The following is a 25,249-nucleotide window of genomic DNA, read 5'->3' on the forward strand; positions in this document are numbered from 1 at the left end:
CCAAAAATGACAAATTGTCTTCGTTAATTGAATTAAATATTTTGTTGCGCATATCTTTTAGTGATTAAGATACGCAATTAATTGAATCTGTGTCGTAAGTCGTCTGACATAAAGTTCACTTTTAAAAAGTGCTACATTTGATAGCCGAATTAATAATCTCAATATTACGATATATCAAACAACTATTAATACATAGGTCAAAATATAAATGGAACTTGCAATGCCCAGAATTAGTAATACAACAGTGCTAACTTAGCTTCCTCAATCTAGTTTACCTTGAATTTAGTTTTTATTTAGATTACTATACGCGAATTTATATTCTATTTTAAAAACAAAACGCTCTAGAACATAGTGTTTGTTCATTTCCCTTGTTTGTGCGGTTTTCTCACAAATGAAACCTGTTAGACCTCTAGACATTGTATCATTTTAATAGCAAGTGACGTTTAATCAACAACAATGATAATTTAATCTGTGTTTGCTAAGTTTTTTATGGACATGCTTGCTTTGACTTAATACGAAGTCTAGAGAATCTAATTATTACCTACTTTGCCGTGGACTTCGTTCGCTAACAAATCCCGATTTCATAAACAAGGAAAAATAGGCAAAATGATATTCGTTTTTATACTTATATCTCTGTTGGAAAATTGTTTTTAACATAAAATGTTTGGTTAACAATATTATACCTTATTACAAAAAATCTCAGTAAGGTCTTTAAGAAAACATTTTGTACAGACAAATAGACAACAAAGTTGTATATTAACCTGCATAAGTACTTGCTTTTTTATACAGTATATACTAAATAAATAATTTAGACCAATTTTTTCAATCATCAGATAAATGTTATCCATGAAATAAATTATAACCTGACTGAATATAAAAGTGAGACAATTGAACAATTATATTCACGCAACTGTCATTCCTAATTCGTTGGTGAGTACATTTTTTACAAATAACTTCCATTTAATTAAAAAATCAGCCCAAATAAGTATATACTAAAACAGAATATCAACCGTCACCTCGACAATCTCTACGAGAATTCAGCAAACATTCGAACAAGTTTCTAAGTCACGAATCCAACATATTTGTGTCCACTTAATATCATCCAAAGAACGTGACCTTTCGAACTGGGAACTGCGGCAGATCTTCAATATTGCAACATTTCTGTGCTATCGCTTGATGGTATTGTTTCAAAACTTTTTTATTTCTAAAAAGAGTTTTAATTTTATTGTCGCTTTGATTTTCTATTTAAATGCGTAAAACAATCTAAAAAGGTTTTATGGCTTGAATAATCTTTATCATTTATGTGGGTAGAATTGAACGGTTTAACTGAATTCTAAAGTAACATGCATCTATTTTTCATTTAATCTTACTGTATAATGTTCTATTTTTAAATTTACATTTAATATACCAACTAAACAACCTATTAAGGATGCTTACGTCTTATACAGTACAATTGAATGTTATTGTGTATATATGAAGTAGTTCTAAAATTAATTAAACCTCTGCAATATTAATCACTCACTTTCGGCCATTTGTATTGTATTCAGTTCGTAGACAATGATCTCATGAGCTACATATGCCTATTGCAACACTGTTAAGAACACTTATCATTTGTAGCTACATTATAAATCATTGTGCTACTAATAACCGACTTCCTTATAATATTTTATTTATCCTTGAACGTCATATATTTTTGAACTTGGAACCTTTAATTTATTTTTAAATATTACCAACACTACAATTGCGTGAATTAAGTTACGCGTCATGTAATTTAAAACTATGGAATTATGTAAATGTTAAGTTTTTATTTTCTTTGAATGTTATTTTTTGTTTAATGTTATTTGATTGTTTATTATAAGTTGCTTTTTGTTTATTACAGCTTCTTATATAATTTCAATAATATGTAGTGAATTATTAATATCGGGACAAGACGTTTGCGTTAATTGGCATATACTTAACAAGTTGATTCGTTCTTATTTATAATTCAATAATGACGTACTTAAGTTTCATAGACAATCAAGCAGCAATACTAAAGGGTTAAAACAAATAAATAAGAACACGCAGCGCAAGCTAGCACTTTTATCATAAATGAGTGCACGTACATCATTATTCCGCAGAAGTTGACATTATTAGATTTAGATCTACAATTGGCAATTAATTACAATAATGAGTGGCCATGGCGGCCGGTGTACAATCGATACATATAACTCTAAAGTCGTACCTCGTTAACGATGTGACGTGATGATGCTTTCTAATTGCAAAAAGTACAGACAAGAGCCATTTTACACTTAAATATGTTACTAACCTTTACAAAGTGTACCATTATTCAAGCGGGGCCCATCAGAATTTACGATAATTATCAAAAGAATGGTAATAATGCAAAATATCAACATTTAAAATGAACGCAAAAACAAGCTATATGGACCATGAGGCCATAAAGTAACTCCACCGTGAGCCAATACAATGTAATGAAACCATAAAATATGGCGGGAGTGCGTCTTCAAAACGATTACAAACAATAAGGACTCAATTTAAAGTTATTCCACACTCGTTAATAATGACAAATGATTAAAAAAATGTTGCTAATTGACGGGTTAACGTGCGAATTAATGGCAACGGTGGTCGATAATGATGAATGCGAACAGAGCGTACGTTTGACGGGTTGGATTAGCGTCGTGCGTGGTTACATGATAATAAACCCCACCTGCGGAGCATTGACAAATTAAAATAACTTCTAGCTTATTGTTAGGGCTCCACACTCGTATGCTTAGATTCTAATCGCGAGTAATGGACGTAAAGGTCAGACGTGTTTCTTTGTTATGAATTCATATATACGATTTTCAAATAGTTCTCAGACTTGAAAACACTTCCGTTTTGTATTTTGTGTTCGATTTTTTGCCTTTACCGATAAGGGTTATAATGTATTCTAGGTACGACAGCGTATAGATATCAAAATCGATTCACCAAAAAGTCATTGTACTTGTAAACACAAAAGAATATTCTAGCAAATTCTAGAGCGAGGCGCGAACACGGCGGGCCGGTGACACGCTATCGCGGGGCCACGTTCGTACAACATAAATCACCGACGCCGCTTGTTTTACCAATAAAATTGATTCTTTCGCGGATCACGAGTCGAACGAACGTAAACTTTCGCATTTTAGGTTTTTAAATTTCGAATTTAGTGTCGATTTCAAATAGTAAAACCGTTATTTATTTTCTTTAAGACTTTTTCAGCAGCAAAAGCATTACTCGTTCCATCTATAATGGCATTTGATTAATCCAATCAACACTGTAATAAACATGATATTTAAACGATTATTTTGTTCCGAAATCGATGCATTATAAAGTAAATTGCATGTTAAAAATAAATTAAATACACATTCCGTACGAAATTCGGTACAAATAATGTAATGTCGCGCAGTAGCCATAATTCATCAATGGCTCATCGAATTTTATCGACAAAAAATTGCGATAAAAAATTCCTTGTTTTTGTAACGTGAATTACACGGCGAAAACATAAATCATGGTTTCACAATCGATATCAATGTATCTCGCCCCTCTAAATGAGATCTTTTATCAGATGTAGAACCACGCACGTGTCTGCACAACGTACATCAATGACGAATCATCAATTGACAGTGTCTCCCTTATTTAAAATGATGATGTATTTGACTTTTTCTAAAGCACGAATAAATGGCCGTTATTGTCATGTACTATATTAGCTAATAGAATATTCCATTTATCAAATTTTGTCATTATATCTGCATATTTAAGGATGATTTTGCGGTTATCGGTTTCATGGTCGATTTCATTTATGTGCCACGGAGTTATAGATATGATAGTTGTTACACTAATCATTTTGTATTAAAATGAACGTAATTTATTTGTTGTATTTGTAATTTAAAGTTTGCAATTTTATGAAGCGTGTTCGCAAAGTTGTTTTACTTCATAGATATTCAAATCGATTTCATTATAGCCCCGTATATTTCTGGACGCACCTTTAGTAGTACTAAGGGCGCTACAATGTTAGACTTGTATTTTCTAGAGAAATGTCAGCACTCATTATAACTATCTTTATATACTTTCTACTCTTTATCTTTTAAATCGGATATAAACATTAATTTTGTAAGTTTATTGTTTCCTTATCGATTGAATTTGTATCATAATTCGCAATTACATAAAAATTATAATCAGGAGTCAAAGTTTTCATTAGTCCTTTGTAATCTTTAATCTAATTCTAGTTTTTTAACGCCTTCAATAGCACTCGATTTATGTACTTATATGTGTGATAAGTAAAGAAGCTTCGAATATAAAATTTCGTCTTTGTCGTATCAAAATGTCGTATGTGTAAATACCATGTATCAAAAACAAAAAAAATGATTTTTTATACTACGATGTAAAAAAATATTTTCCTGTATCAGAAAGGGCATAATTTTACTGTATCTATTCAACCATAATATCCTTAAAACAGATTTGAACATATTACCGTATAGGTTACGTTTAAAAAAAATAAGATTTTGATATGATAGCGAGGATTTTTTGTTTCTGAACAATGCGAAGTACGTAACTCGTAAATTATTTCGAGTGTTTGCCTGACGTTCTGACGAGTCGGAAATTCACTTTTTATTAACAGCTAACAAGACTTAGTTTCCAAGCTTGTTCATATCCGCGACACGTCATCCACTATTTTTAGAATTGCACAAACAAACCCAAGAACAAGTAAGAATTGTTGTTTAAATGATGCCAAGGAATGGTCTTTATTATTTATTGTACGGAAAACAGTACAAACTAACCAAAAGTGTCCGCGGCAAGGAAACAGCGGGAGGTAACAAAACAGAGCGAAGCTTGGAAAATAGAATGACATTTACTGTAACATTAAAAGCGTAGAGTTGTTTTGTTATAAAACAAAATAAAATAACGTTAAGCGAAACTACGTCCATCAGGAAGTTATTTTATCTGTCTTAATGAATTTTGAATGGGTGTATGCTTAGAATAATACTGAGCAAAGCAACAATTACTTGGACAAATTTATTACATAATATATTAATAAAAATTGAATTTCCTTAATGAAAAACTTCAAACTAAAATTAACGTTTCCTCTTTGTAAAATAATTATAATTTGAAACTGCGAGAAATGTCACATGAACAACGCTCAACAGTTTTCTTAAGAAAATAAAATAGCCGAAAACATCTGAAAGGAAACTGTGACAGAAAAATGTTACAAAAAGAGTTTCTAGTCGCCCCGACTGCGCGCTGCCTCCTGGGGGACGTCTGGCTCGCACTAACTACATTGTATTATTATTTAGTGTTCCTATACGTGTATTTATCTGATGGTAAGTTGGAACTTATATGTTATATTTTGTACACATATTATATTTTTGGTTGGTTAAAGCTTACCTAATTAGAGAATTTGTGTGTTTTGTTTTATGTATTTTATGTTATATCGGTGGTATATTGTTTCACTTTAACTCTCCTCTGCTCTCAATGAATTAATTCCATGGTAGGATAAGTAAAACTACCTTATAAAATTTCGTTTTACTATTTTCAGAAATTTACTAACAACAGGGGACTCGAAATACCATAATTACTTTTTAATTAAAAATTGAATCGTAAAGCAAAACAATTATGAAAGTAATTTCACGTAAGCTTAAACAAACAATGTAAAAACTTCAAAATCAACTACGCGTAGTACACAACACCCATCATAACACTAAAGCTACTCGCGCAGAGCACATATGCGACTGATTCTTTTATTTTCCTCCATTTTCCATTTCCACTAAAGCGAAAGCGACTTTTCACGTTGACTTTTTTCCACTGAAAAGCTGCGAGGAATTGTGGTAAAATAATAATAAAAAACAATGAGCGAAGAGAAATGGAAATAAAAATTTGCTTTGTCATAAATCATGAAATGCTTCCGGTTTGTTGCTTCGTTATAAAGAAAGTTTTTATCAATGTTAAGTTTTTGTTGTAAACGCAAAATGTGATGGGTAATGATATTAACGAGTTTTATACTATTTGTAATTAGTTACTATTCGATACGAGATTACAAAATCGATTTATAAAATAAATAAAATATACTTTATCGATATGGCAGTGAAGGAAGCTTAAAGCTTCACTCGACACAAATCCTTAACGGAAAGATTCCATTAAGAAAATCAAAAAAGGTCTGCTCAGTTCACCAGCCGCGACTATTTTCATTTAGCAAAAACAACCCATAAATTGTCATCTTAACGAGATTTCTGTTTTTGCAGCATTCGCACCCTCAAGTATTCGGTTACTGAGACTGGTGACTTACTTGTTTCGCTAAGCAAAAAGTAGCTCGTCAGCGCTTTTTGTCAATGATATTGGTAAAAAGAACACAATTCTATAGGTTACTTTGAAATGTATGACTACAAATAAATTTTTGAAAAACGAATCCTTGTGCACATATTATAACCTGATATATTGATGACGTATTAGTTACTGAAATAATATAGAAACAAATAAACTAAGTGAAATGTTGTAACTCGTATAGTTTTCGCTTCAGTAGTACACTGATGATTTTTTTTTGGAGATATTTGACCGTCTATGATGTTAGTACTAATCATAGCCGCTGGTCTTTTATGGAACAATTGACAAAGTATTTGTAATTACAGTTGCCTACGACCACCGAAGCGAGACTTATTATACCATGCGAAGGAAATTGCCCAGTTTCTTCAACAGTATTTGATTAGGTAATAAAAACCTATTTATTATCTTGGTGGCTGGATGCATACGTTTTGGCACGGCGAGCGGCAAGCGGCGCATGCGTGTCGGCCAGACGCTGTCGATGCTGCGCGCGAGTGCGTGCAACTGCGCCGTATTATTTATTGCTTTAACGATGAATTAGCTTTGTTTATATAGCACCTTTCATTTGATGGTTGACTCCGCAAAAACTCAATGAATATGTTATTGGCCGTTTATTGTCCACATTTACATAATGTCGTTTGCGGACTAAAATTGTCTTTTTAAAATGTACAGCAATACGTCCAGCCTGTCGTACTATATCTTTGGTAAAAAGTTATTTGTGTTGCAGGGTTAGCCTAGTAACAGAGTTAGCACTCAATAAAGTATTTTTATGTCCTTTGTCTAGGCAGATATGGGTAGATGTGACATTTTTAACACTAACTTGATACATAAGTACTTCTAATGGAATTCAACGTTCACTTTTACCAATATTTATGAGTATTTTTGTTTAATTTCATAAAAATATACTAAAGCACCGATCATAATTCCTCCATTAACTAAACCTAACTAAATAACAATACACCAATATTCGCAAACTTAAAATGGAATAAACTCCCGAATATCATAATTAAAGTGCCATTTCGCAGTTCGGAGCGCGTCACGTGATACCGTTGCCCAAATTATCCGGGCCTCGTGTCATCTTGTCCCAATCCAATATGGCGCCATAAATCCTCAGTGGGGAGGGGCGGGGCGGTAGAGGGGGCACGTCACTCAAACTTTCTCTGTACTCCGTCTTACGTTCTCGTCTGGGGTAAGTACGGATAGACCCTTTTACGTTTATTTTTTTGTGTGATGTTGTTATGGATTTTATTGTCTAGTTTCTTTTTTATTTTGTGTTCTTAATTTAAAAATTACAGTCATAATTTTTTTTGTATTAAGAAAAAAAATTGGATAGTTAAATTTTATTTATTAATTGGTGTTTAAAATATCATTAATATTAAATGATAGTTTAAATTATTTATATCATGTTAAATTATTTACAAGATACAATAAACGAGTTAACGTAAATAAAAGCATTCCTTAAAACGAGTTTGCGAGTTGTTGCATAGTAAATAGTGTGCTTTTTTTACTAACGCTACTCGCCCGAGGCGGGGTTGGTTTCGAGAATTTCTCAGATAGAGTTCGAATAAGGATGAGTAATCTCTTGTTTTTCTGAGAATAGAGGAGCGATTCACCTCTATCATGGAAGTATTCGCCCTTGTTATAATTTAATTAAAATTTTGCAATGGATGTTTTAAACGGTAAATTACAGACATCTATTTATTTACTATAATAGTCTAATACCGTATGCCTGTTATTTATATTTAATAACTACTACGTATTAGCATTATAGAGTACGAAATGTTATCGTGTCAACAGTTATCAAATAATTTAATATTGAATACAATTGCCTATGGCATTTCGGTTCAGCCGAATTACATTCACAGGCTTCATAGCTTAACTTCTATAAAATTAAAATAACAATTCATTGATTCATCAACAGGATATTCACTACAAATATACTTTGTTCATTATATACTATTAAAACTGTCGCACAACTTTCTTTAATAATTTTTAAAAAGAAATCTCTTCGAAGCTCCCTTTATATATTGTTAATCAAACCTAATGTACCCTGTAATCAAATTTAACCCCCGATGCAGTAATCTTGTTAATACTCGCGTGACCAGCCTCTATGTGAGTCTAGGTATTGGTTCTCAATAAAGTGACCATCCATCACCGAGTCTTAGCTCACCAGGGGGCGACTATATTAGAAAACCCACGTCACGTGGCTGAAACAGTATGTGCAATCTAATAATTTTATTTTAGCTCCAGCTATGGACAGTATATTGGAAAATTGCACGCTATATATTAAATGTGGAAATATTTAGGAAATTTCAAACAGAGTGGTCTATAAAATTTGAGGATATTAAAAATAGGATTGATAATAAAATTAAAGCGAAGAGTTTTCCGTGATAAAATTCTATGTGCTTCCTAAGGTCTTAAGGTCTCTCCTTACCAAATTTCGTTGAAATCCGTTTGGTAGTTTTTTAGTTTATCACGTTTAGAAAGACAGCTGTGGCGGGGGATATTCTTTTATAATATGCAGGATTGTTGCACTGCACTCATCGTTAAATCTCAATAATTTCACTAGCTACAGTATCCTTCAAATCAGGTCAATGTTAGTCCATAGTTGCTTTAGCTAGAAATGTACAAGATGGTGTGTCTAACCAGAGGGGTTCTCTACCACCTACAAATTAAATACCAGTAATAATTCCTTATGTTTATGAGAAAGAATATTTATTAAAATTGTAGTTAATTATAAAATTTTAAGTTAGTTATTGTAACATAAACTTTCCAGACGACCAATACATCAGTCCTCGATATGGCTATGAAAGTTGCAGTCTTCTAAATATCGAGAATAAAACTTTAACAAAAAATTCCAACAATCTTCGTAAACTAGTTTTATTAGCTGACCAAAAACCAAAAGACAATAAAATAAAGTGCATTCTTAGAACAGAAATCTACAGGGAAATACCCTAAGCATCTTAAAAATTTAATTGAATTACAACATCAAGATTAGAAAACGTATATAATTATAACGTATATGTACCAGATTATATGTTTGGATTTAATTTTGATAGTTATAGTTTTAATTAATTAACGCACTCGGAACATTTTTATGGTCCGTTATAAAAGCTGGGGAAGGCAATTACGTGTTGCTAACAAGCCTAGCGCGCGGGTCTGTCTATTTAAGATATAAATTGCGTTTCGTTTGCTAAAGTAATGGGGTTATAAGATAATTGTTATGATTACACGCAGATTTGATTATCGATTGTATTATAATTATAGGTTATGTTATGGTGCAAATTGTGCTCGAAATATTTTAATAGATAAAGAATACTAAGCTCAGCTATGAAGTTAAAGCATATTTTTTACGTACGAACATATTGTTTGCAAATGTATAATATACATTTAATTCAGTACATTCTTAAAATGCCTCTACCAAGTAGAAACACATTACTCGTGGAATCTAACATTTTTGAACACAGTTTTTATTTAGAATAGTGGAAATATTTTACATTTCTGCTACTGTTATAAAATGTGTTTTTATCACTTAGTCTAATTGTTCTCAGATTGTTTTAATATGGTTCGGGGAATCTATTTTGATTCTAAATTTATCAGATATTACGTAATCCTTAGAAACTATTATATTATAATTTTTATTTCTTTTTGCTTCCATCAAAGTCAAGTTTATTTCATCGGCAGTTAACTTCCTGTGCCACAAAGGTAGAATGAAGACATCATAATTTCTTAAGAAAATTAAATTAAGAACAAAACGTGTACGAGATAATGGCGGAATTGTAATTATACACATCATCTTATTCATAATGAGCATTGTTTTGTTTATGTCTAAAAAATATTTTTTAGGAATTAGAATGCGTGAAACAAAGCATAGAATTATTTTGTTATTGATTGTTTAAAATAAATCTTATATGGACGAAATAAGACTGGAAATAAGGCTATTAACAAGCCCGTCCGTATTCCGAAGCCCGCTGCGTTTATGAGTGTAACGGTAAGCGGGACCGTGCGGTCGAACATCTCCAAGTTTCGGTCAGAGAATTAATTATGCAAACAAAAACCCGGGTTATTGTTTCTTCTCACAATGCCTGGGATTGTTTGGACGTTTTGCGTAATTTCGAAACAACGTGTCGCATGTTTTATAAAAAATGTCCGTTCGAAATTTAAAATTGGTCCTATACAATTCATTAAACGATACTTCCGATATTGGCAGTTCGCAAAAAATATTTTAGACAAAGAAATTGTTTGCTAATGTACAATTGGACCATTTCCAACTCGGTAATAAGAAAAGTTAGGGGAAATCCGATTGTCAGAATCTCACAGAACATTCGATTAAGTTTTATACTGTTGTTCGGAAGTAATATTGGGTTGATTTAGTAAACCTAACAGACTACGTCTCCGTGCCTATTATTGCCGAATTTTGTGTTCAAATACAAAAAATATGGGTTTTAAACATTCGTAAAAATAAATCGATTCTAAATTTACGTTTGAAATCATATGCAAATAAAAAAAAAATCGTTCATCTCTTGCTTAACGTCATTGAGTTTTTCTTGGCAGTAAATAATTTATGGCCGTTGTTAAAATATGATTAGCGCAACTGGGCCCGTATAGAGACGTCACTCGGCGGGAGTTTTATGGTTTTGTTTCAATTTGAGGTTAGTTCTTTGAACCGTGACCGAACAAGCAACTATTTGGATGAGGGCATAATAAAAACGTAGGTTTGTAAAAATTTACGTCAATTTAAAAGTAAGGGCAATTGCCAACAGAATAAAAAATATCGTAAAATTAATTTATTGTCAACCAGCTATTAGGTGTTGAACTATTAATATTCTAGAATTTTAAATATCGCATACAAACAGAATTCACTAATTTCTATTTTTCGTGCTTCTCGGCCACTAACTAATTGCGATTTTTGTCACACTGAAACACCAAGCGTAAAAAGTGTAAGAGATGGCGGAGTTATAGAAAAAAGACCTAATATCTCAAATGTCAAAATGTGACATTGAGTGATTTGTAGCTAAGCTCCGCCTGTCCCGTGTTTCAAACATCACCGCTCTGGGCAGACAGCTGAGCTCTAAGCTCTACAAGGGCGCAACCGAGTTGCATCCGGCCGTCCCTTTCGCACCCGCGCCGCTTCCCTATTCCCATTTCAAACAGCGGATAAGACTCTATCCCATTCTATAAACGGAACTACCTAATGCTATACTTACCTGAGTGCTTTTGTGTAAAAGTTCAACGCTTTTTCACGATGCAGTGTATGTAAAGATTTTAGAAGTGCATTGCATAAGTTTGCTACTGTAAATTTTATTGTTATTTTCGTTTATGTCACGTGTGAGCGGGTATTATTTTTGTGTACTATACCTATAAGTGTTAAAGGATGTAGTTGTAGTTGTATATACCTGAAACAAAAAGAAGTGAGTTAGTTACATCATAGAATACTGTATGATCTATTATTAGATAATGGGTAGACGGGTTCTGGCAGCACGGCGGTTACGGATCACGTCAGAGGTATGCCATAATGTCGAGCGCAGTATGTGGGGTGACGAGATGGGAGCAAGCCATCGCATCTTCGCCCTCGCCACCCATTACGAGCTGGTATAAAGCTTGGTATTGTAGAATATACCTATCTAAATATTTTTGCGTGAAAACAAAGTTTTGTTTTTGGAACTGTAAATAGATTAGCATTAGGTTGTTTATAGTAATTTTGAGTTAATAAGCGGAATAAAAATTATATTTTACTTTGTCAAAATCAAATGTTATATTCAAATATTATATAAAACATTGTACATATTTCTTAGTACGTATATACATAATGTAGTCTGACACGCATTTTTAAAAGTCAATGTAAGACAATATTTATACATTTGTACCAGTATAAATACGGAATCTTATTTAATTCTTCATTGCATCAAATGCAACCGACGATAAGTATCTTTGGAACCGAAAGAACTCATTTACAACATACCAAATACATATTTTAATTGGTCTACTAGGCATCTGGTTTTAATGAATAGTCGACTATGATCTCAAGTTGACTTCACTCCAAATAAATTACTTTGTGTCAGTGTCAAACGTTCTCACAGTGTTTTGTAAGTGATAAATGTGGGTTTGTTCAGTTATATAAATATAAATTGTAATATGTGGCGTATGGGTTTATGTTGCTTTTGATCGCGGCTTCGTCTGCATGAAATATAATTGGGAACAATAAATTATAGCTTATATTTTCTCGTGGTAGTTAAACTTACTCCATACCAAATTTTATCAAAATCGGCTTAGTAGTTTTGGTGTTGATCTGTGAATTGATTAATAAGTTTCTCGTGGTTTTAGTTGTAACTTCTAAAAATTATAACTAAAGAAATGGAGGAGAACTAACTCAAAGTATGTAGTTGCTCTAATGTAGTTATAATGACGTATTTTAAACGCCTAATATGATTTAAATACAAGTGAAAACTACAATAACATACGAAAAAATAATTTGAATTCCCTTATTCTTCAATATTTCATGCACATGAGAACACTGACATTATAATTTGATATATTATTGAGATTAAATATAAATAAAGGCGGCACACTAATAAATTGTTTTGACGTACTGCAATTATATATAACTAAGTCTCCGTAATGGTATGGAAGAGAGGCTTGAAGAACATGTTCTAATTGTTTTAGTGTTTTCCGTTATAATAAATTTTGTAGATTAATGGTAGTACCATTGTAATCATTGTGTAATTCTGTTGAAATATAAATGAACTCAGAATTGTTCGTTTATAATATTAATTAAATAATTTTGGCCCGCATGGAATTTGGCTTGTGATAGTAAAAAGTAGCGTATATTGTTTCTTAGGGTTTATTCTTGATGCTTAATTTCATAAAGAAATATGTGAGTGTATTCATCCGCGCCGAATTTCGATCACGGCAGCCAATCTCAAAGGAGATCGGTCAGGTACGCAGGAGATATTATAGTGCATAAGTGTGTGAGTAGTACACAGGTTCCTTCATTCTAAAAGTCCTTCAGTCTCTTAGTGATATTAACAGTAACATTAGTATGGATTTCCATTTCGTTTGATTGGATTCCAACTGTCTTACTAATCTATCTATACATCTGTTTGAGTTATACAACGTTTTGTTTTGCTTTGTCGAGTGCTGTTTACCGTAAGAGGAAGCGAGACAAAACGTAACTGTGACAGACGTATACATTTTTAATAAGGCCCTTATAGTATAACATTTTGTCATATCCCTAAAACAACTTCCAGACAGTAGCCCCAAATTCAAGTACACATCCAAAGCCATACTCAAAACCTTTTAACATACAGATGTCCAATCATTCTAAGGGTCGCTCCTGCTACATAGCGTGATATAAATAGCTCTGTTTAAGTGGCAAAGCGCGCCGCCGCGGTCCCTTCTTCCGATGCGATAACATCACATTAGGGCACTGTCGAAATAATAACTGTCAGCTACTGGTTTTTGTCATAATATAGCTATTAGGTAAATGCGGATGTGTCTGTCATTGTCATTTCGGTACTGAGAAATTAAGTTTTTTCAAGTTAAAATGGTCCTATTTGTATTAGAAATTGCATTTTAGTATACAATTTTACTATAAATGCGATAGTTAGTCTTTTGGATTCAAGTGAAACACACAAAAAGATTTGGATAAAATTTTGTTTAAATATACCATGTCCTAGATTAATTCGAAGGCTACTTTTAGACCTTAAAAGTACACTGGCCTTCTATTTCCAAAAACGCCTAGTTTATAATGCGAGCGAAGTGTAAAATATTTAAAGAAAACGTTCAAATTTTCCTTCAACTAATGACGCTAGACACGAAGACTGCACGCCCCGGCAGAGCTTGTGAACAGATCGCTTTTTCAAATCGTCTGGGGTTAGTCGCTGACTAATGTAACGTTTGAATGGGGTCTACGCTGATGGAGTAGCTGGTAACTGGGGGGTTGAAATGCCTGCGCTATCTTGATAGTGTGTTTAAGTCAAATTATACCTTATATATATGGGTTTAGTTTAGCGTTTGGAATGTTAAGTTCTTTGTGTGAAAACAGTTTTGAAATTGCTTTATAAAGTGTCTTTTTAATTGCATTTAATACTAATACGTAATAAATAAATACCTACGCAACTCTTAAAATGTTACCATTTCTACAAAATTTAACGGTAAAAAATGGTATTGAAAGTGTATAATAATTTAAACACAGCACCAGGCGATCAGTGCGCTATCACATCCTGGCATCTACTACATTGTACAGTTTAATTCGAGTGCGGATGTTCTCAGCGATTTACTCCAATAATTTCTATAGTTAAGGTGCCTGTTATTTGTGAATAGTATTTTTAATTATTGTTGTGGCAAATGTTTTAATATTTTGAGCAAAACTATTAGTGATTTTTTATGTTAAGAAAATAAAAATTATAATGAAATATTACGTACAATCGTTATTTTATCAATATACATAATTATACGGTCAATATAAATTTTGATTACTATATTAAATTATACAAATCGATTTATAAAATTTATTTAATGAAATGCCAATTGCCTAATTAGTTCAATAAACTTCGCAACGATGTGAAATCAGTGAAATAGAAAGCAAAGGTTGGATAAAAAATACGAGTAATATTTTATTACTGATCTTTTGCAATATTATGAAGTATGGCATTATGTTAACCTTTATCTCTTTCGTAATATAAGTTATGTGTAATTGCGAAGTGCTGTCATATAAAACTTTAGCATAAGGCTTAGAAAGTTCGCCTAACTTCCAGAGAATGTTAAATAGAAAAGTTTGCTCGGTGGGGTGTAAAGGGCAAAAATGTCTTTGTCTATGGCTTTGTGATAAAACCGTTATTTATGGCCGAGTAAACAAATAAAATAAAACCTAAAGATTTTAAATAAAAATAAACCTTTTTAAAAGAACATAAAATACTTATTCGGAACAAAAAGGATTTATAAAATCACAACGTAGTTGCAAGTATGCATGATGCGGTATCGGGTTAACCCCGAGCGGCACCTACCTATCGAGTGACGGCATCGGAAGTGGCGTGGGCGGGAAATGAGATGCGAGTGTGCACACCGCCTTACAAACCTGTGTGTACTAACCTTTAAGACTTTTGTATACAGTATATTGGCTTATACAGAGATAGGTTGTTCTCTACGACTCTATATAGATGGTAATGACGAAGCGTCCATACAAGCGATTCCTACCGACTTTTAGGTTTATGTACATTTGTATAAGTCTTTATTTATAAGGCAAATATTTTTGCCTCGGGTTACCTTTTAAAAAAATTTACCCTTCGCCACTGAAAGATGGACTTGTTTATGCAGTATATACTTATATCCCCTTATTCATAGAGGTTTTTTTATCTAAAGACGGAGTAATCCTTGATAACAAGTCTGTTTACGACATAGGGCCGTTGTGATTGGCTAATATTGAGATACAACAATATTAGCCAATCACAACGGCCTTCTGTCTACGCACTGCGAAGGCTGCCATGCCGTCAGCACTGAAAAACAGACTTGTTATTACAGCTTTGCTCCGTACTTAGATAAAAAAACGTCTATGAATATGTGCGTTACACTATACGAAATAGTTATTGCTCTATCAAGCTACTATAAAGCCTATTTAAATTGTAAATATAATAATTTTTAGCTCCATAACTTTCATATCCAAATATCAAATGCAGTTATATTATTTAAAGTTAACTGTTAACTAAATATACAAAAATATTTTTAATTACAAAAAGCAACTGTAAAACCCGGTCCACACCATCCAAGAAAATTATGAAGATCTCACGCAACAGAAACTTAACGATCATTAACTACATAATGGGTCGTTAACAAACACGTAACGCAAGGTGGAAAAGTGACGTTCAATGTCCATTTATAGTGTCAATTTACATACATAGCTCTTGCAAAAAGCTGTCAAGATGCTTCGTACCCCGCTGCTAGAATTCTTTAATGTTAGCAAAAACATTCATCTAAAAATGTACATTCTGACATATTATTCTGACATTCTAAAATTCTTTATGCGATACTTGCGATTTTCCGCGATTCCATTTAGTATTTATTTGATTATGTCCGTGTGATTTTGTGTTTTAATTTCAAACAAATAAGACGTGTTTTATAATAATGTAGTAATTTTACTATTGCACTATCTACGACTTGATTTATGTTTAATAATTTACTTATAATACTCTATTTCTTTAGTTTTTATTTGAGTATTTCCTGGTTATTTTGTGAATAAATTTCAAACAAATAAGAATTAATTTTATAACGTTGCACTAATTTTACTATTTTGCTATTTACGACTCGACTTTCGCTTAAAAAGTACTCAAAATACTCTATCCGTAACAAACAAACGCACTCGCTTTATTAGTGGAACTGCTACTGTAATTACAAAGATTCAACTAATTTTTGAACACCATGTTTTTTCATGTAATTTAATTACTAAAATGCAAAATAATAATTATATGTTGTTAACATAAAGATCCTTTATTGAGATAACGTTGCCGCCTATTTCCTATGTTAGATGGTAAAATGTGCTGTTTTCGACTTTCCAACTCCGTAGCTAATAATTTGCGTTTGCGTTTGCTTATTTGTTCTTTATGAATATGTATCGCTTAGCTTTCTCTTCAACAACCCGTATGTGATTTTTAAACATATAAAATTAGACGGTAATTTTTCTGCAGTTCGAAATGTGTTTTGGGTATAATTTTACGATTCTCCATGCGAAAGTAAATAGTGGTACGTAATGAGTGGTTTAGTTATTTAGAACGTGTTATTTGCGGAGCTAATCTTTAAATGCCTTGCTTTTACTCTGAGTACAGAATAACATAAGTGATGTTTTGATGTTTTTTATAACGGAACAAAATGTAATTTTCGTAATTGACCGTAAATAAACAGATTTAAAAATTACAAGGAGATAAATACGTACATTTTACTATAAAATATAACGTGACAAGAATTTAAAAAAATGGATGAAAAATAAATATTTCCGTAAACAATATGTCATTAAAATCACTGGGAAATGTTTTGTTTTGACTTTTAGGGAAGGCATTGTTTACCCAATTATGGTGTGCGTGTGAGGCCACCCCGCCTGTTCCTTGTTTAAGCGAAAACAATAAAGGAAATTGCATTTGATATTAGACCCCCGTCAGTGATTAGGAAAGCAATCTATTTTAATGTAGTTCATAAATTGTGAACTATTTGTGTAATGTGGTCATATAATGTACAAATATGTCCAAAAAACTAATGTAGAGACAATTTAAGTATGAGAAAGTAACAATTTATAACGTAACTAATACGATTTCTAGTTTAAAATAAACATTGATATTAGATTCTCAATAAAATGTATATGTAATGTTCTTCAAATGTTTTTCTTATTTATATATATGAAAATAAGTGCAATTGTATGGAATATGGCTATTTGCACTTTTAGACAGAGGTCTTTATGAACGTTGATTTTAATTAGTGATGTTACTTTATCGACATTGCTTGATTAATCTTTACAATGCTTTTTCAAATTACAGCTACCAAATAAGTGACCCGTATATATCGAAATAGACTGCAACTCCAATCTGATTTGTGGCTAATAGCGAATTCGTATCACATACCTTCTGATTTGGGCGCCTTATTCCGTAGGCGTTAAATCTACTAATACATTTCGAGCCCAATGTCGACATCGGGCCAAAAATCAGGGCAAGCCGCGCCGCCCTGCATAGCAAGCAGCGGGGATTGGACCGAAAATGTTTTTTACGCACTTACGCCGCTTTGCCGCGCGAGTCTTTAAATTAGACGGTGCCGACTCGGTTTTTATAGAATAAAGTTTATAAAAATAATACTCGTTTACAGATGTAACTTGTTTTTTTTTTATTTTATATGTTATTTCATTGTATTTTATGGTTATTTTAAAAACATTAAAATGTCAGCTATAATTAAGAATTAAATTCTAAAGTATTTAAATGTTTTATATTATATCTCGAATAATGTTTATTTTGACATTTTTATTAAGAAAATTAAAACTGATGATACCATACGACCAGCGCATTGGATGGTTTAAATAGATTCTTAGGAACCTCATATCATCTACTCAAGCCCTTGAAGGATTAACGAAGCCAAGACGTTCGCTTATAAATAGAAAACAACATAAATATTTCATTCCCCGGCACACATTGTTATTCTTTCTGGCTCATTAGAATGTCCCGCATTACGACTTAATACTTCTTTATGATGTTAAAGAGAAATTAATGTCACAATAGTAATATGAAGATTAAAAAAACATATTACTGCGAATTTATGTAACACTAGATGGGACAGTGGGCTTATAGATTAAGGGATATGCGGACATTTGAATTCTTAACATGCGTGAAATATTTAGTATATAATAACAATTCTAGAATAGTCACGTAGTTCTACATACATATACTTATACATTGTAATGTTATTATAGAAATTTAAATAATGAAATTATGGCGTTGGTTTGCTAAATAAATAAAAATAAAAAAATATTCCCCACCTATATAGGATAAGTTTGATATTACATTAATAAATGACACCCTATATATCGTCCTTACCTCCGCTAACATTGTGCCAAAAATCATTTACGATTAACAAATATTTTCCCAAAAATTTCGAATTTTACTTTTATGATTTTTTATCATTTTTTAGTTTAGTGCGAATATGGTGTATATCTGACTGAAAATGTGTTGTTGCCGCTGCGAAAATATCTCTTTGAGTAGAAGTATCGTTTGGGCTATTTAAAATTTAAATGATTTTTAATTGATATTTATGTTGTTCGAAACTTACATATTTTTATTTTATATATAAGGTCCAAGTAACTAATTGCAAAATATTATTTTCCCTGTATAATGTGTTGTAATAGTAAATACCTAGTAGTACGTGATTGAAATATTTCATAGTTGACTAGAATTAAGCAAGAGTTGGCCAATTTTTTAAATATATATGTAACAAATAAAAATATAATTTAATATTCAAAGGCTACTTCACCAAATTCATTTATTTTTCAAACATAATTTTAAAAATTAAAATGACCATATAAGTTCTAAGTTCCATAGCAATTTGAGCCAGCAAAATAAATACAATAAAAATTTTATACCTGTATAAATTCAGAAGAGACACGCAATATGGATTGTCTTTATAATTAATGGTAGTTATTACAGCAAGTCTTGTAATTTCGTTGACAAATTGATTAAGGTCTATTAATACCTTAAGGTCCAAACTGGTTCTGGTGTAAAGGTCTGATGAATAGTAATTGTTGCGACGTCGGAAAAACTATTCCAATTTTAATTAAATAAAATGTAAAAAGCTGTTAATTAGGACATTTGTAATTATTATTTTTATGAACTTTTAATATAGTTTATGACTTTTTTTGTGGAAGTCTAATTACTTCGCATATTAATGCGAAGTAATTTCTACAACTGATTACATAAATAATATTATAAACATTATTATAAAAAATGTATACAAAAATATTATAATATCTGGCCGAACAGAGCAGATAAAAATATAAAAAAATCACAAATAAAAAAAAACTTAAAATAATTGAAATCCCTACAAACAGCGCATTACGTCATCAACAAAACTAATAGCTTAAACAAAATTATTTACAAACGCATACAATTTTTATCAACGATCAAAATATATGCGTTCAGAAGTGTCGAGCGAGTTAGGGAATCCCTCGCTTCTCAGTCGGGCTATTAAATCCTACTTTACGACGCACTTGTAGCTATGAGCCGTTTATACACCCGTAATACTAATCTTAATTGGCATATCAAGATTATAGCTTTGTAATTGGTTATTTTATGGTATATGCGCAGGACGTGTGTAGTTAAAGATCGATCTGTTATAGTCGTTTGATTTGAGCGTTACGTCTTTGATTGTTGTTCGGTATTTAAATTGGCTTGTCGGTTAGATGTTTTATTGGGCAATTTCCTCATTTGTATAACTGTTATGTATAGAAGTCGTTTTCATATAATTTTCTTTTAACAATTACTAAACTGTTACTTTTTAAATCTACTCTTCATCTTTTTTAGTTGGTCGGTAGGATATATTTTATATCCGCCCGAATAGCAACCACCGTAGAAAAAGGTATTAAAACGCCATAGTGGTCCACGGAAGAGTGTCGCGTTCTGGGATCAGCCTGAGTATATCTAGTTCCAACAGGCCGGCATAATTGTGTCGACTACCGAGGGTAATCATCTCTCGTCAGTCGACATTCTGTTGGACCCCACTGCGCTTACCATCAGGTGCGAGGTCACTTGCCACGCATGTATAAAAAACCTAATTTAGGATAACATTTGTATTTTAAACATACGGTTTCCTAATTAAATTCTTTTAAAAGGATATAACTTTACTCGGTAAACATCTAAACATTCTTTCACTGAAATTAAACGTTCAAATGCAAAGAAACAATGCATTTAAATATACATTAGTAAAATATGTAATACAATAATATTTCAATTGCAATTTTCGGCAACAATTTTCACATTTGGTCGCGGGTACATCAGTACGTGTTTTTAACCGTCGCTCAGCGCAAGCCGCGTAAATTCGAAACGCCTGATTCCGGCGTATACCAGTATTTTAATTACTTGTTTCGCGAATGATTTATGTCAGAACACATACACACAAATGGCACAAGTGTCACTGGAGGCAGCTAATTGGTTTTTATTTTTTATTAGGCGACATTGACTTGTTTAAGTAGATAACGGGACGGGTTTTTGTTCTTTTTTAAACTGAATATTCTATTGTTACTTGTTAGAATTACTGTTAAATAAAAACTATAGCACGTCACGGGCTTTTGCATCCGTTGAAGGAATAAGTATCATTTCTTTCTTTGAAGCACCGACGCGGCTACTCCAATAAATATACATCTATGAAGACTTTATACAAGAACTTAAGTGTAATATGTCAAGTTGTCGTGCGATTAACAGCGTATCGTTACCATGGAATTAGTAGTACTCTAAAAATCTTGTAAAAGCGTGCGAAAATTGAATTTCGAAAGTGTTTCGAAATATGGAAGTCGTTAAGATATAAAGTTAGACACGGTCCGAAAGGAAATTGGAGTAGAAAATAAAAATAAAACGTTTATAACGGGGTCACGGTTTGGGCGTTCTGAGACGGAGGCTGCATCACTTGCCTAACAACTAGTAATACGTGCTTAATACGAACACTGTGGGAAACCCAACGTGATTTGCATGTCATTCGAGATCATTCTATTTGCAACAACATGTTTTGTCAAGCTATTTTTTACATCATTAGACTTTCAGTTTTTTTTGCGTTATATTTTTATATAATTTTGTCAAACTAATTAAATGCAAACCAGATACAATATCAAGAATCAAGATATATTTTTATATGTTTCTATAAATGTTATCCTGTCTAGCAAGCGTTACATATAAATACTAACGGTGAAATCAGAAGTCGACAACCAAATATAAATCAAACGACCAAATATGCATATTCTTACAAAACAGCGTTTTAATGAAGTATCAATTATAGAATTAAAAATTCGGTTCAGAATTTACTAATCTCTTGCATTTGTTGATACTGAAATACTTCTAAAGGTGTTTTGTTATATATCTAGTAGTTGCCTCTTAGAGCTTTTTTCCCGCTGATATGCGTTTATTTCTTAAGTCTTGCTTTTCTGTGACAAAACTACTCTGTCTTTTAAAACTATTTATTTTTCCGAAACTTCCAATATTATACCTATATAAATAGAATCAATTTTACAGTATCTAAATCTATATATATAAAAATCAATTGCTGTTCGTTAGTCTCGCTAAAACTCGAGAACGGCTGAACCGATTTGGCTAATTTTGGTTTTGAATTATTTGTGGAAGTCCAGGGATGGATTAAACGGTGACGAACATAAATAATAAATAACGGAAAATACTAAAAACGACAATATAAGTTTTCAATACAAAATGTTCCTACCTGTCAAACATTTCATGTCTTTTCTCTTTTTAGAAATAAAGAACTGTAACATATATATAGATGTATTCAGAAATAAGTCTGTTTCATAGTTGTAATATGGGGGTCCGATTAATTTGGTTTATTTTGTTCAAATACAAAACATTTCCAGAAATAAAATAAAGTCGTAAAAAAAGTGTCAGTGGGTTCTTAAAATAGAAAATAAATAAATAAATTTCAAGACTATTGTTAAAAATCTATCATCAATTTGTCAGTGCGTGAGAACTTTATTTATCGTTATTGTCGCAAAATGCCACGGAGAAGATAACTTAGATAGTCGAAGTTAATCAAATGTACGATGAGCTACTTCACGTGCAAACCGTACTCTCGACTAGCGAGAGACAGATAATGATAACATACGTATTGTATGGCAAAATTGCGTTCCACGATGAATAATAATAATAAATGTATGTAGGTGATACGAAGTTCACCGGGTCATCTAGTATAATATATATTATACTTACTTACCTACTCTATAAATATTAGATATACGTAAAGTTATCTTTAAAACAACATGAAAAAATTTCAAAGAAAAAATTTTAACATTAGAATAGAAATCGCAGTGTTATAATAGAATTTAAATAAGGCTCGCTTTCACTGACCACCCCCTGTATTTAAGGGATTAAATTCAAAGGCATCAACCAGCACAAATGAAAAACCTATCTTGACTGATTTAAATGTGATTCTTAGAATCATTATGTTATATATTAGAAGAAGTTGCTTTGGTTTAGGATACTGAAAAACAAGACAACTTCAACATTCAGTCTGTAGGCAACTTGTTTATTTTGCAAAGAGAGCAGTCACAAGTTTTTCTCTCGTAAATAACTGCCATGAGTTTTGAACAACGCTAATGCAACATTAACCTGCAAATTAAGCAATGTGTATGTGAGAATTCAAATTTATATGCATTCTCTTACGCAAGCATCACTATAGAGTAAAGACTTCCCACTTTATTGTTCATTGGAGTTACTTCAGTTTATTTATTGCTTTTGAATAAACATAAAACAATTCCGTTAGACATGGTAATGTTGCTTGTTATGAGAATTTTATTGATGAGGACTTTGACATTTTATACATAAATTAGCATTGTTATGTTATATCGATCTAAATTAATATCAGATATTGATGATTAAGTGAAGTTTGCGCAGTGTGTTCGTTGCCCTCCGCTGTTAAGTTTCGCGGCTATATTCAAAACAATTGCGAGGCGTTCGATTTACGATCGGCATTTGTTCGTTTCTAAATTTAAATCGTTAGGCTCGGGACAAACAATTTGCGGATTGCGAGCAACGGCGTCTTGTCGGGCGACACTCGCCTCTGCCACCTAGCGTGATTTAGGAGTTTGCTGTTGGACTTAAATCATAGCGGGTGTCGTCTTCGAGACCGGAATACGCATGCTTTTGCATTAAGCTTGAATGTGGCCACCGTTGCACTCAGTACACACCAACTCAAGAAATATGGTTTGTTTTGGTCCTGTTTTGACGTTTCATATCCGAACATTAGCCCGTGTAATTCATAGTTCTATCTCCAATCTCCGTTTTATTGCGGTATATTTAGATATTAATTTCGACGTATGAATATTAATACATAGAATATTTTGCAGTCGAAAGGTGCACTTAAGTTTCATTATGATAATTTGATTACAACCTGCAAGTGATGCTACAATGTTATTAAGCAGACATATAATTATAGACAGTAACTCACCTAAAATTACACTCGGTAGGTAATCTAAAAGCGGTACGAACAGTAGCAATCTCGGTTCGGTGACTTATACTACAATCACATTGAATTCATACAAAACTGACCCTGTATTTATTCGTATGTAAACTATAGACGCTACGGTGCCGCTATGTTACATTATTTGTACTTTAACAATAAAAAATACTAATTAATTTTCTCTATCGGATATACAATTTTGTACTAGTTAAAAGAAAACGTGTAGTATCACTTTACGACACTCGTCTATATAGTGGTCCAGGTAAGAAGCGGATTTGTCGAACTTATTCAGTTTCGCGCGGTGCGGCGCACGAGTTCAGAGCGCGAGCGGTGGCGGGTCGCTCGGATCGCTTGGATTGCTCGGTTCGCTCGGTTCGCTCGACTTGCTCGACTCGCACGGTGGGAGTCGCGTGGCACACGTCGCGCGGGGCGGCATCGCGGCGGCTGGCGACTGTGGGCGGGCGGCGCCTCGGCCGCGCGCGGCGCACTGCCGCGCCGCCGCCGCGACGCCGCCCCCTCGCACCCGCGCACACACCCGCACCCCCGCACGCTCCCGCTGTCGTATCGCACCAGCCACTGATTAAAAATTCTTTACAAACTTTCTTCTCCAGACTCTACGTCAATGTGCTTTGACACGGCCTACACAACGTGCTCAAGAGGTCAATGTTAAGCTGCCGTCGAAGCTTCAGTCAACCTGCCATCCTCAAATTTACCTATGGTCAAATGGACTGAAAGGTAACTACTGATTTACTCACTAATATCTTTTATTGTTAACATTAATTCAAGAAAAAATTAACCTCAGATTTATCTATCATATATACAGATTTTTCGAGCAACATTTGTTAAAATATAAGTAGAAATAAAACTGTATTTTTCCGTTCGGACCGCCCGGATTTCGGACATTTTATCGGTTCCAAGTTAAAATTAGGCGGCAGTAAAGTAACTCAGTAGAAGCTATCCGGTAAGGTCCGTCTAGAACATAACTTTAGTTTTACAGGCGGCAAACTACATAAATGCTAGAAACGCGTATTACGCCCGATTGCCCCCACAACTTAAGTGCGAGCCGGATTAGAACCAAGCCGTATTCATAGCCCGCGAAAATGAAGTTTATTTCTTAGTTTAGATTTTAAATGTATACTGTGCATTGTTTATAAAAGACACTTAAACATTGTTAACATTTAAAAAAAGTAAGTCGCTTTCTTACCTATTAGTTGAGGAACAAATATTTTGA

At 32.8% G+C, this 25,249-nt stretch overlaps 1 protein-coding gene across 3 annotated transcripts in view; it reads right to left on the reverse strand.

Annotated features, from left to right (window-relative positions):
- Nucleotides 1–25,249, reverse strand: part of LOC115445581 (homeotic protein antennapedia) — a 198,856-nt gene that overhangs the window by 70,604 nt on the left and 103,003 nt on the right. Inside the window, exon 1 of one of the 3 annotated variants that reach the window (XM_037440981.1) lies at nucleotides 24,007–24,338. The exons of the other annotated variants lie outside the window; for them this stretch is intronic. The gene's annotated coding sequence lies outside the window, so the exon portion shown is untranslated. Of the gene's footprint in view, nucleotides 1–24,006; nucleotides 24,339–25,249 lie in introns of those variants that run through there. 3 annotated transcript variants of the gene reach the window in all.

Source organism: Manduca sexta, chromosome 21, assembly GCF_014839805.1.
Source record: "Manduca sexta isolate Smith_Timp_Sample1 chromosome 21, JHU_Msex_v1.0, whole genome shotgun sequence".
NCBI lineage: Eukaryota > Metazoa > Arthropoda > Insecta > Lepidoptera > Sphingidae > Manduca > Manduca sexta.